The sequence below is a fragment of the Schistocerca gregaria genome, unplaced genomic scaffold, assembly GCF_023897955.1.
Source record: "Schistocerca gregaria isolate iqSchGreg1 unplaced genomic scaffold, iqSchGreg1.2 ptg000198l, whole genome shotgun sequence".
In the NCBI taxonomy this organism is placed as follows: Eukaryota; Metazoa; Arthropoda; class Insecta; order Orthoptera; family Acrididae; genus Schistocerca; species Schistocerca gregaria.
This window is the reverse complement of record NW_026061736.1, coordinates 1,005,885-1,017,823: the sequence shown is the minus strand read 5'-3', so window position 1 is coordinate 1,017,823 and position 11,939 is coordinate 1,005,885.

Here is an 11,939-nt window from a genome sequence, read left to right as displayed (position 1 = left end):
CCAAGGCACCAAAGCCAGCTAAAAAGTCAATAATCCATACCTAAAACTTGAATTGTACTACTTCTTATTGTCTATTACATCAACTTAGAAGCTTCATCTGTGTTCTACTATGGTGATTTTAGTGTCTCCGCATACCGCAGCACGCGACATAGCTTTGCAGACGATAAGTACAACCGTTTCAGAGAGAAGAGCGGCCAATGTGACGATCTGGCTTTAAGTCGATTCGATAACAAATGACGAAAACGGACGGATTTCTCAGGTTTCTACTACATATGAACACATTTCACAATCTCCCGTGCAAAACGGCTGCTACTCCTCCTTTAATGCAGAATCTTAAGGTCCTAGCTCATGTCCAAGGCACCAAAGCCAGCTAAAAAGTCAATAATCGATACCTAAAACTTGAATTGTACTACTTCTTACTGGCTATTACATCATCTTAGAAGCTTCATCTGTGTTCTACTATGGTGCTTTTAGTGTCTCCGCAAACCGCAGCTCGCGACAAAGCTTTCCAGACGATAAGTACAACCGTTTCAGAGAGAAGAGCAGCCAATGTGACGATCTGCCTTTAAGTCGATTCGATAACAAATGACGAAAACGGACGGATTTCTCAGGTTTTTACTACATATGAACACTTTTCACATTATCCCGTGCAACTCGGCTGCTAGTCCTCCTTTTGATGCAGAATCTTAAGGTCCTAGCTCATGTCCAAGGCACCAGAGCCAGCTAAAAAAATCAATAATCGATACCTAAAACTTGAATTGTGCTACTTCTTACTGGCTATTACATCAACTTAGAAGCTTCATCTGTGTTCTACTATGGTGCTTTTAGTGTCTCCGCATACCGCAGCACGCGACATAGCTTTGAAGACGATAAGTACAACCGTTTCAGAGAGAAGAGCGGCCAATGTGACGATCTGGCTTTAAGTCGATTCGATAACAAATGACGAAAACGGACGGATTTCTCAGGTTTTTACTACATATGAATACTTTTCACTTTCTCCCGTGCAACTCGGCTGCTAGTCCTCCTTTAATGTAGAATCTTAAGGTCCTAACTCATGTCCAAGGCACCAAAGCCAGCTAAAAAGTCAATAATCGATACCTAAAACTTGAATTGTACTACATCTTACTGGCTATTACATCAACTTAGAAGCTTCATCTGTGTTCTACCATGGTGCTTTTAGTGTCTCCGCACACCGCAGTACGCGACATAGCTTTGCAGACGATAAGTACAACCGTTTCAGAGAAAAGAGGGGCCAATGTGACGATCTGGCTTTAAGTCGATTCGATAACAAATGACGAAAACGGACGGATTTCTCAGGTTTTTACTACATATGAACACTTTTCACATTCTCCCGTGCAACTCGGCTGCTAGTCCTCCTTTCATGCAGAATCTTAAGGTCCTAGCTCATGTCCAAGGAACCAAAGCCAGCTAAAAAGTCAATAATCAGTACCTAAAACTTGAATTGTACTACTTCTTACTGGCTATTACATCATCTTAGAAGCTTCATCTGTGTTCTACTATGGTGCTTTTAGTGTCTCCGCATACCGCAGCACGCGACAAAGCTTTCCAGACGATAAGTGCAACCGTTTCAGAGAGAAGAGCAGCCAATGTGACGATCTGGCTTTAAGTCGATTCGATAACAAATGACGAAAACGGACGTATATCTCAGGTTTTTACTACAAATGAACACATTTCACATTCTCCCGTACAACGCGGCTGCTAGTCCTCCTTTCATGCAGAATCTTAAGGTAATAGCTCATGTCCAAGGCACCAAAGCCAGCTAAAAAGTATATAATCGATACCTAAAACTTGAATTGTACTACTTCTTACTGGCTATTACATCAACTTAGAAGCTTCATCTGTGTTCTACTATGGTGCTTTTAGTGTCTCCGCATACCGCATCACGCGACATAGCTTTGCAGGCGATAAGTACAACCGTTTCAGAGAGAAGAGCGGCCAATGTGACGATCTGGCTTTAAGTCGATTCGATAACAAATGACGAAAACGGACGGATTTCTCAGGTTTTTACTACATATGAATACTTTTCACATTCTCCCGTGCAACTCGGCTGCTAGTCCTCCTTTAATGCAGAATCTTAAGGTCCTAGCTCATGTCCAAGGCACCAAAGCCAGCTAAAAAGTCAATAATCAGTACCTAAAACTTGAATTGTACTACTTCTTACTGGCTATTACATCGACTTAGAAGCTTCATCTGTGTTCTACTATGGTGATTTTATTGTCTCCGCATACCGCACCACGCGACATAGCTTTGCAGACGATAAGTACAACTGTTTCAGAGAGAAGAGCGGCCAATGTGACGATCGGGTTTAAGTCGATTCGATAACAAATGACGAAAACGGACGGATTTCTCAGGTTTTTACTACATATGAACACTTTTCACATTCTTCCCTGCAACTCGGCTGCTAGTCCTCCTCTCATGCAGATTCTTAAGGTCCTAGCTCATGTCCAAGGCATCAAAGCCAGCTAAAAAGTCAATAATCGATACCTAAAACTTGAATTGTACTACTTCTTACTGGCTATTACATCAAATTAGAAGCTGCATCTGTGTTCTACTGTGGTGGTTTCAGTGTCTCCGCCTACCGCAGTACGCGACATAGCTTTGCAGACGATAAGTACAACCGTTTCAGAGAGAAGAGCGGCCAATGTGACGATCTGGCTTTAAGTCGATTCGATAACAAATGACGAAAACGGACGGATTTCTCAGGTTTTTACTACATGTGAACACTTTTCACATTCTCCCGTGCAACTCGGCTGCTAGTCCTCCTTTCATGCAGAATCTTAAGGTCCTAGCTCATGTCCAAGGCACCAAAGCCAGCTGAAAAGTCAATAATCGATACCTAAAACTTGAATTGTACTACTTCTTACTGGCTATTACATCAACTTAAAAGCTTCAACTGTGTTCTACTATGGTGCTTTTAGTGTCTCCGCATACCGCAGCACGCGACATAGCTTTGCAGACGATAAGTACAGCCGTTTTAGAGAGAAGAGCGGCCAAGTGACGATCTGGCTTTAAGGCGGTTCGATAACAAATGACGAAAACGGACGGATTTCTCATTTTTTTACTACATATGAACACTTTTCATATTGTCCCGTGCAACTCGGCTGCTAGTCCTCCTTTCATGCAGAATCTTAACTTCCTAGCTCATGTCCAAGGCACCAAATCCATCTAAGAAGTCAATAATCGATACCTAAATCTTGAATTGTACTGCTACTTACTGGCTATTACATCGACTTAGAAGCTTCATCTGTGTTCTACTATGGTGATCTTATTGTCTCCGCATACCGAATCACGCGACATAGCTTTGCAGGCGATAAGTACAACCGTTTCAGAGAGAAGAGCGGCCAATGTGACGATCTGGCTTTAAGTCGATTCGATAACAAATGACGAAAACGGACGGATTTCTCAGGTTTTTACTACATATGAACACTTTTCACATTCTCCCGTGCAACTCGGCTGCTAGTCCTCCTTTCATGCAGTATCTTAAAGTCCTAGCTCATGTCCAAGGCACCAAAGCCAGCTAAAAAGTAGATAATCAGTACCTAAATTTTGAATTGTACTACTTCTTACTGGCTATTACATCAACTTAGAAGCTTCATCTGTGTTCTACTATGGTGCTTTTAGTGTCTCCGCATACCGCAGCACGCGACATAGCTTTGCAGACGATAAGTACAACCGTTTCAGAGAGAAGAGCGGCCAATGTGACGATCTGGCTTTAAGTCGATTCGATAACAAATGACGAAAACGGACGGATTTCTCAGGTTTTTACTACATATGAACACTTTTCACATTCTCCCGTGCAACTCGGCTGCTAGTCCTCCTTTCATGCAGAATCTTAAGGTCCTAGCTCATGTCCAAGGCACCAAAGACAGCTAAGAAGTCAATAATCGATACCTAAAACTTGAATTGTACTACTTCTTACTGGGTATTACATCAACTTAGAAGCTTCATCTCTGTTCTACTATGGTGCTTTTAGTGTCTCCGCATACCGCAGCACGCGACATAGCTTTGAAGACGATAAGTACAACCGTTTCAGAGAGAAGAGCGGCCAATGTGACGATCTGGCTTTAAGTCGATTCGATAACAAATGACGAAAACGGACGGATTTATCAGGTTTTTACTACATATGAACACTTTTCACATTCTCCCCTGCAACTCGGCTGCTAGTCCTCCTTTCATGCAGAATCTTAAGGTCCTAGCTCATGTCCAAGGCACCAAAGCCAGCTAAAAAGTCAATAATCGATACCTAAAACTTGAATTGTACTAATTCTTACTGGCTATTACATCATCTTAGAAGCTTCTTCTGTGTTCTACTATGGTGCTTTTAGTGTCTCCGCATACCGCAGCACGCGACAAAGCTTTCCAGACGATAAGTACAACCGTTTCAGAGACAAGAGCAGCCGATGTGCCGATCTGGCTTTAAGTCGATTCGATAACAAATGACGAAAACGGATGGATTTCTCAGGTTTTTACTACATATGAACACTTTTCACATTGTCCCGTGCAACTCGGCTGCTAGTCCGCCTTTTGATGCAGAATCTTAAGGTCCTAGCTCATGTCCAAGGCACCAAAGCCAGCCAAAAAATCAATAATCGATACCTAAAACTTGAATTGTACTACATCTTACTGGCTATTACATCAACTTAGAAGCTTCATCTGTGTTCTACTATGGTGCTTTTAGTGTCTCCGCATACCGCAGCACGCGACATAGCTTTGAAGACGATAAGTACAACCGTTTCAGAGAGAAGAGCGGCCAATGTGACGATCTGGCTTTAAGTCGATTCGATAACAAATGACGAAAACGGACGGATTTCTCAGGTTTTTACTACATATGAACACTTTTCACATTCTCCCATCCAACGCGGCTGCTAGTCCTCCTTTCATGCAGAATCTTAAGGTCCTAGCTCATGTCCAAGGCACCAAAGACAGCTAAGAAGTCAATAATCGATACCTAAAACTTGAATTGTACTACTTCTTACTGGGTATTACATCAACTTAGAAGCTTCATCTCTGTTCTACTATGGTGCTTTTAGTGTCTCCGCATACCGCAGCACGCGACATAGCTTTGAAGACGATAAGTACAACCGTTTCAGAGAGAAGAGCGGCCAATGTGACGATCTGGCTTTAAGTCGATTCGATAACAAATGACGAAAACGGACGGATTTATCAGGTTTTTACTACATATGAACACTTTTCACATTCTCCCCTGCAACTCGGCTGCTAGTCCTCCTTTCATGCAGAATCTTAAGGTCCTAGCTCATGTCCAAGGCACCAAAGCCAGCTAAAAAGTCAATAATCGATACCTAAAACTTGAATTGTACTAATTCTTACTGGCTATTACATCATCTTAGAAGCTTCTTCTGTGTTCTACTATGGTGCTTTTAGTGTCTCCGCATACCGCAGCACGCGACAAAGCTTTCCAGACGATAAGTACAACCGTTTCAGAGACAAGAGCAGCCGATGTGCCGATCTGGCTTTAAGTCGATTCGATAACAAATGACGAAAACGGATGGATTTCTCAGGTTTTTACTACATATGAACACTTTTCACATTGTCCCGTGCAACTCGGCTGCTAGTCCGCCTTTTGATGCAGAATCTTAAGGTCCTAGCTCATGTCCAAGGCACCAAAGCCAGCCAAAAAATCAATAATCGATAACTAAAACTTGAATTGTACTACATCTTACTGGCTATTACATCAACTTAGAAGCTTCATCTGTGTTCTACTATGGTGCTTTTAGTGTCTCCGCATACCGCAGCACGCGACATAGCTTTGAAGACGATAAGTACAACCGTTTCAGAGAGAAGAGCGGCCAATGTGACGATCTGGCTTTAAGTCGATTCGATAACAAATGACGAAAACGGACGGATTTCTCAGGTTTTTACTACATATGAACACTTTTCACATTCTCCCATCCAACGCGGCTGCTAGTCCTCCTTTCATGCAGAATCTTAAGGTCCTAGCTCATGTCCAAGGCACCAAAGCCAGCTAAAAAGTCAATAATCGATACCTAAAACTTGAATTGTACTACTTCTTACTGGCTATTACATCATCATAGAAGCTTCATCTATGTTCTACTATGGTGCTTTTAGTGTCTCCGCATACCGCAGCACGCGACATAGCTTTGCAGACGATAAGTACAACCGTTTCAGAGAGAAGAGCGGCCAATGTGACGATCTGGCTTTAAGTCGATTCGATAACAAATGACGAAAACGGACGGATTTCTCAGGTTTCTACTACATATGAACACATTTCACATTCTCCCGTGCAAAACGGCTGCTACTCCTCCTTTAATGCAGAATCTTAAGGTCCTAGCTCATGTCCAAGGCACCAAAGCCAGCTAAAAAGTCAATAATCGATACCTAAAACTTGAATTGTACTACTTCTTACTTGCTATTACATCATCTTAGAAGTTTCATCTGTGTTCTACTATGGTGCTTTTAGTGTCTCCGCATACCGCAGCACGCGACAAAGCTTTCCAGACGATAAGTACAACCGTTTCAGTGAGAAGAGCAGCCAATGTGACGATCTGGCTTTAAGTCGATTCGATAACAAATGACGAAAACGGACGGATTTCTCAGGTTTTTATTACATATGAACACTTTTCACATTGTCCCGTGCAACTCGGCTGCTAGTCCTCCTTTTGATGCAGAATCTTAAGGTCCTAGCTCATGTCCAAGGCACCAGAGACAGCTAAAAAATCAATAATCGATACCTAAAACTTGAATTGTACTACTTCTTACTGGCTATTACATCAACTTAGAAGCTTCATCTGTGTCTACTATGGTGCTTTTAGTGTCTCCGCATACCGCAGCACGCGACATAGCTTTGAAGACGATAAGTACAACCGTTTCAGAGAGAAGAGCGGCCAATGTGACGATCTGGCTTTAAGTCGATTCGATAACAAATGACGAAAACGGATGGATTTCTCAGGTTTTTACTACATATGAACACTTTTCACATTGTCCCGTGCAACTCGGCTGCTAGTCCGCCTTTTGATGCAGAATCTTAAGGTCCTAGCTCATGTCCAAGGCACCAAAGCCAGCTAAAAAGTCAATAATCGATACCTAAAACTTGAATTGTACTACATCTTACTGGCTATTACATCAACTTAGAAGCTTCATCTGTGTTCTACCATGGTGCTTTTAGTGTCTCCGCACACCGCAGTACGCGACATAGCTTTGCAGACGATAAGTACAACCCTTTCAGAGAAAAGAGGGGCCAATGTGACGATCTGGCTTTAAGTCGATTCGATAACAAATGACGAAAACGGACGGATTTCTCAGGTTTTTACTACATATGAACACCTTTCACATTCTCCCGTGCAACTCGGCTGCTAGTCCTCCTTTCATGCAGAATCTTAAGGTCCTAGCTCATGCCCAAGGCACCAAAGCCAGCTAAAAAGTCAATAATCAGTACCTAAAACTTGAATTGTACTACTTCTTCCTGGCTATTACATCATCTTAGAAGCTTCATCTGTGTTCTACTATGGTGCTTTTAGTGTCTCCGCATACCGCAGCACGCGACAAAGCTTTCCAGACGATAAGTGCAACCGTTTCAGAGAGAAGAGCAGCCAATGTGACGATCTGGCTTTAAGTCGATTCGATAACAAATGACGAAAACAGACGTATATCTCAGGTTTTTACTACATATGAACACATTTCACATTCTCCCGTACAACGCGGCTGCTAGTCCTCCTTTCATGCAGAATCTTAAGGTCCTAGCTCATGTCCAAGGCACCAAAGCCAGCTAAAAAGTATATAATCGATACCTAAAACTTGACTTGTACTACTTCTTACTGGCTATTACATCAACTTAGAAGCTTCATCTGTGTTCTACTATGGTGCTTTTAGTGTCTCCGCATACCGCATCACGCGACATAGCTTTGCAGGCGATAAGTACAACCGTTTCAGAGAGAAGAGCGGCCAATGTGACGATCTGGCTTTAAGTCGATTCGATAACAAATGACGAAAGCGGACGGATTTCTCAGGTTTTTACTACATATGAATACTTTTCACATTCTCCCGTGCAACTCGGCTGCTAGTCCTCCTTTAATGCAGAATCTTAAGGTCCTAGCTCATGTCCAAGGCACCAAAGCCAGCTAAAAATTCAATAATCAGTACCTAAAACTTGAATTGTACTACTTCTTACTGGCTATTACATCGACGTAGAAGCTTCATCTGTGTTCTACTATGGTGATTTTATTGTCTCCGCATACCGCAGCACGCGAGATAGCTTTGCAGACGATAAGTACAACCGTTTCAGAGGGAAGAGCGGCCAATGTGACGATCGGGCTTTAAGTCGATTCGATAACAAATGACGAAAACGGACGGATTTCTCAGGTTTTTACTACATATGAACACTTTTCACATTCTTCCCTGCAACTCGGCTGCTAGTCCTCCTTTCATGCAGATTCTTAAGGTCCTAGCTCATGTCCAAGGCATCAAAGCCAGCTAAAAATTCAATAATCGATACATAAAACTTGAATTGTACTACTTGTTACTGGCTATTACATCAAATTAGAAGCTGCATCTGTGTTCTACTGTGGTGGTTTCAGTGTCTCCGCATACCGCAGCACGCGACATAGCTTTGCAGACGATAAGTACAACCGTTTCAGAGAGAAGAGCGGCCAATGTGACGATCTGGCTTTAAGTCGATTCGATAACAAATGACGAAAACGGACGGATTTCTCAGGTTTTTACTACATGTGAACACTTTTCACATTCTCCCGTGCAACTCGGCTGCTAGTCCTCCTTTCATGCAGAATCTTAAGGTCCTAGCTCATGTCCAAGGCACCAAAGCCAGCTAAAAAGTCAATAATCGATACCTAAAACTTGAATTATACTACTTCTTACTGGCTATTACATCAACTTAGAAGCTTCATCTGTGTTCTACTATGGTGCTTTTAGTGTCTCCGCATACCGCATCACGCGACATAGCTTTGCAGGCGATAAGTACAACCGTTTCAGAGAGAAGAGCGGAAAATGTGACGATCTGGCTTTAAGTCGATTCGATAACAAATGACGAAAACGGATGGATTTCTCAGGTTTTTACTACATATGAACACTATTCACATTCTCCCATCCAACGCGGCTGCTAGTCCTCCTTTAATGCAAAATCTTAAGGTCCTAGCTCATGTCCAAGGCACCAAAGCCAGCTAAAAAGTCAATAATCGATACAAAAAACTTGAATTGTACTACTTCTTACTGGCTATTACATCAACTTAGAAGCTTCAACTGTGTTCTACTATGGTGCTTTTAGTGTCTCCGCATACCGCAGCACGCGACATAGCTTTGCAGACGATAAGTACAGCCGTTTCAGAGAGAAGAGCGGCCAAGTGACGATCTGGCTTTAAGGCGATTCGATAACAAATGACGAAAACGGACGGATTTCTCATTTTTTTACTACATATGAACACTTTTCATATTGTCCCGTGCAACTCGGCTGCTAGTCCTCCTTTCATGCAGAATCTTAACATCCTAGCTCATGTCCAAGGCACCAAATCCATCTAAGAAGTCAATAATCGATACCTAAATCTTGAATTGTACTACTACTTTTTGGCTATTACATCGACTTAGAAGCTTCATCTGTGTTCTACTATGGTGATTTTATTGTCTCCGCATACCGCATCACGCGACATAGCTTTGGAGGCGATAAGTACAACCGTTTCAGAGAGAAGAGCGGCCAATGTGACGATCTGGCTTTAAGTCGATTCGATAACAAATGACGAAAACGGACGGATTTCTCAGGTTTTTACTACATATGAACACTTTTCACATTCTCCCGTGCAACTCGGCTGCTAGTCCTCCTTTCATGCAGAATCTTAGGGTCCTAGCTCATGTCCAAGGCAGCAAAGCCAGCTAAAAAGTAGATAATCAGTACCTACAACTTGAATTGTACTACTTCTTACTGGCTATTACATCAACTTAGGAGCTTCATCTGTGTTCTACTATGGTGCTTTTAGTGTCTCCGCATACCGCAGCACGCGACATAGCTTTGCAGACGATAAGTAGAACCGTTTCAGAGAGAAGAGCGGCCAATGTGACGATCTGGCTTTAAGTCGATTCGATAACAAATGACGAAAACGGACGGATTTATCAGGTTTTTACTACATATAAAAACTTTTCACATTCTCCCGTGCAACTCGGCTGCTAGTCCTCCTTTCATGCAGAATCTTAAGGTCCTAGCTCATGTCCAAGGCACCAAAGCCAGCTAAGAAGTCAATAATCGATACCTAAAACTTGAATTGTACTACTTCTTACTGGCTATTACATCAACTTAGAAGCTTCATCTGTGTTCTACTATCGTGCTTTTAGTGTCTCCGCATACCGCAGCACGCGACATAGCTTTGAAGACGATAAGTCCAACCGTTTCAGAGAGAAGAGCGGCCAATGTGACGATCTGGCTTTAAGTCGATTCGATAACAAATGACGAAAACGGATGGATTTCTCAGGTTTTTACTACATATGAACACTTTTCACATTGTCCCGTGCAACTCGGCTGCTAGTCCGCCTTTTGATGCAGAATCTTAAGGTCCTAGCTCATGTCCAAGGCACCAAAGCCAGCTAAAAAATCAATAATCGATACCTAAAACTTGAATTGTACTACTTCTTACTGGCTATTACATCAACTTAGAAGCTTCATCTGTGTTCTACTATGGTGCTTTTAGTGTCTCCGCATACCGCAGCACGCGACATAGCTTTGAAGACGATAAGTACAACCGTTTCAGAGAGAAGAGCGGCCAATGTGACGATCTGGCTTTAAGTCGATTCGATAACAAATGACGAAAACGGACGGATTTCTCAGGTTTTTACTACATATGAATACTTTTCACATTCTCCCGTGCAACTCGGCTGCTAGTCCTCCTTTCATGCAGAATCTTAAGGTCCTAGCTCATGTCCAAGGCACCAAAGCCAGCTAAAAAGTCAATAATCAATACCTAAAACTTGAATTGTATTACATCTTACTGGCTAATACATCAACTTAGAATCTTCATCTGTGTTCTACTATGGTGCTTTTAGTGTCTCCGCATACCGCATCACGCGACATAGCTTTGCAGGCGATAAGTACAACCGTTTCAGAGAGAAGAGCGGCCAATGTGACGATCTGCTTTAAGTCGATTCGATAACAAATGACGAAAACGGACGGATTTCTCAGGTTTTTACTACATATGAACACTTTTCACATTCTCCCGTGCAACTCGGCTGCTAGTCCTCCTTTCATGCAGAATCTTAAGGTCCTAGTGAAGCAAAGCAAGCGCTGTATCATGTATAAGATACAGAGGCGAGCGAGTGCACGGGACTTACCCTAGTTCACTGCTAGTAGCGTCACGTCATCGTAACGCGCCTGCATATAGTATTGCACCACATTTAACATAAAAGTAAAAATTAAGATTTGTGTGTAAAACTTTGTTAAAGTATAGTTCTATGTAATAATGTTTCAGGTAACAAATCTTAATGTTATAAAATTAGTAGTTTACGTAAAATTCACGTTTTGAAAGAAAAATAGGAGGCGCTAAATAATGACGCTAGGAAGCCAAAATTTGGTGAGAAGGTGCAGTAAGAAGTCATTAATGAGTGGTGCTGGTTTCCAAAACCATAAAACTAAAATTGACTCCAGAATCCGCGTTTTTCGGAAAAATCAGAGGCGCGAAATAATAGAGCTACAATATTGAAAATTGGTAGGATGCTTCAGTTCACCCTAATAATAATAATGGAAATACCACAATCAGTTACCTCTTTTAGTTTTTTAGTAATTTAGTAAAAACTACTTTTGTAAGTAAAATGTACATAAGCATTATAGATTAAGTACTTTAAATTTTAATGATAAAACAAATTCTTTAAGACCAATGATCAGATAGGACAATTAACAAAGCTACACCAAGTTTTAGTCTTGTAGCATAATTAACTGCTGATACAAGTCT